Here is a 3,000-nt window from a genome sequence, read left to right on the forward strand (position 1 = left end):
CGACGCCGTTGGACCCGTCGCACCCCCTTCTAAGGCTATCTGGCGCCGATGGACCCGTCGCACCCCCTTCTATAGGTATCCGACGTCGTGGGACCCGTCGCACCCCCTTCTATAGGCTATCCGGCGTCGATGGGACCGTCGCACCCCTTCTATAGGTATCCGACGTCGATGGACCCGTCGCACCCCCTTCTAAGGCTATCTGGCGCCGATGGACCCGTCGCACCCCCTTCCATAGGTATCCGATCTTACCGTCCCTTAGGCTATTGCGCCGATGGACCCGTCGCACCCCTTTTATAGGCTATCCGGCGCCGATGGACCCGTCGCACCCCCCTTCTAAGGCTATCTGGCGCCGATGGACCCGTCGCACCACCTTCCCATAGGTATCCGACGTCGTTGGACCCGTCGCACCCCCTTTTATGGGCTATCCGACGCCGATGGACCCGTCGCACCCCCCTTCTAAGGCTATCTGGCGCCGATGGACCCGTCGCACCCCCTTCTATAGGTATCCGACGCCGTGGACCCGTCGCACCCCCTTCTAAGGCTATCTGGCGCCGATGGACCCGTCGCACCCCCTTCTAAGGGTATCCGGCGCCGATGGACCCGTCGCACCCCCTTCTGTAGGCTATCCGACGTCAATGGACCCGTCGCACCCCCCTTCCATAGGTATCCGGCGTCGATGGGACCGTCGCACCCCTTCTATAGGCTATCCGGCGTCGATGGACCCGTCGCACCCCCCTTTTAAGGCTATCTGGCGCCGATGGACCCGTCGCACCCCCTTCTATAGGTATCCGACGTCTTGGACCCGTCGCACCCCTTCTAAGGCTATCTGGCGCCGATGGACCCGTCGCACCCCTTCTAAGGCTATCTGGCGCCGATGGACCCGTCGCACCCCCTTCTATAGGTATCCGACGTCGTGGGACTCGTCGCACCCCCTTCTATAGGTATCCGACGCCGATGGACCCGTCGCACCCCCTTCTAAGGCTATCTGGCGCCGATGGACCCGTCGCACCACCTTCTATAGGTATCCGACGTCTTGGACCCGTCGCACCCCCTTTTAAGGCTATCTGGCGCCGATGGACCCGTCGCACCCCCTTCTATGGGTATCCGACGTCTTGGACCCGTCGCACCCCCTTTTAAGGCTATCTGGCGCCGATGGACCCGTCGCACCCCCTTCTAAGGCTATCTGGCGCCGATGGACCCGTCGCACCCTTTTCTATAGGTATCCGACGCCGTGGACCCGTCGCACCCCCTTCTAAGGCTATCTGGCGCCGATGGACCCGTCACACCTTTTTTCTATAGGTATCCGACGTCGTGGGACCCGTCGCACCCCCTTCTATAGGTATCCGACGTCGTGGGACCCGTCGCACCCCTTCTATAGGTATCCGACGTCGATGGACCCGTCGCACCCCCTTCTAAGGCTATCTGGCGCCGATGGACCGTCGCACCCCTTCTATGGGTATCCGACGTCTTGGACCCGTCACACACCTTTCCATAAGGCTATCTGGCGCCGATGGACCCGTCGCACCCCTTCTAAGGCTATCTGGCGCCGATGGACCCGTCGCACCCTTTTCTATATAGGTATCAAACGCCGTGGACCCGTCGCACCCCCCTTCTAAGGCTATCTGGCGCCGATGGACCCGTCGCACCCCCTTCTAAGGCTATCTGGCGCCGATGGACCCGTCGCACCCCCCCTTCTAAAGGTATCCGACGCCGATGGACCCGTCGCACCCCCTTCTAAGGCTATCTGGCGCCGATGGACCCGTCGCACCCCCTTCTAAGGCTATCTGGCGCCGATGGACCCGTCGCACCCCCTTCTAAGGCTATCTGGCGCCGATGGACCCGTCGCACCCCCTTCTATAGGTATCCGACGCCGATGGACCCGTCGCACCCCCTTCTAAGGCTATCTGGCGCCGATGGACCCGTCGCACCCCCTTCTAAGGCTATCTGGCGCCGATGGACCCGTCGCACCCCCTTCTAAGGTATCCGACGCCGATGGACCCGTCGCACCCCCTTCTAAAGCTATCTGGCGCCGATGGACCCGTCGCACCCCCTTCTAAGGCTATCTGGCGCCGATGGACCCGTCGCACCCCCTTCTAAGGTATCCGACGCCGATGGACCCGTCGCACCCCCTTCTAAGGCTATCTGGCGCCGATGGACCCGTCGCACCCCCTTCTAAGGCTATCTGACGCCGATGGACCCGTCGCACCCCCTTCTGAGGCTATCTGGCGCCGATGGACCCGTCGCACCCCCTTCTAAGGCTATCTGGCGCCGATGGACCCGTCGCACCCCCTTCTATAGGTATCCGACGCCGATGGACCCGTCGCACCCCCTTCTAAGGCTATCTGGCGCCGATGGACCCGTCGCACCCCCTTCTATAGGTATCTGACGCCGATGGACCCGTCGCCCCCCTTCTAAGGCTATCTGGCGCCGATGGACCCGTCGCACCCCCTTCTAAGGCTATCCGACGCCGATGGACCCGTCGCACCCCCTTCTAAGGCTATCCGCCGCCGATGGACCCGTCGCACCCCCTTCTAAGGCTATCCGACGCCGATGGACCCGTCGCACCCCCTTCTAAGGCTATCTGACGCCGATGGACCCGTCGCACCCCCTTCTAAGGCTATCTGGCGCCGATGGACCCGTCGCACCCCCTTCTAAGGCTATCTGGCGCCGATGGACCCGTCGCACCCCCTTCTAAGGCTATCCGATGGACCGTCGTGGACCCGTCGACCCGTCCCCTTCTAAGGTATCCGACGCCGATGGACCCGTCGCACCCCCTTCTAAGGCTATCTGGCGCCGATGGACCCGTCGCACCCCCTTCTATAGCTATCTGGCGCCGATGGACCCGTCGCACCCCCTTCTATAGGTATCCGACGCCGATGGACCCGTCGCACCCCCTTCTAAGGCTATCTGGCGCCGATGGACCCGTCGCACCCCCTTCTATAGGTATCCGACGCCGATGGACCCGTCGCACCCCCTTCTATAGGTATCCGACGTCGTGGG

The sequence above is a fragment of the Necator americanus genome, chromosome III (genome assembly GCF_031761385.1).
Source record: "Necator americanus strain Aroian chromosome III, whole genome shotgun sequence".
Lineage (NCBI taxonomy): Eukaryota > Metazoa > Nematoda > Chromadorea > Rhabditida > Ancylostomatidae > Necator > Necator americanus.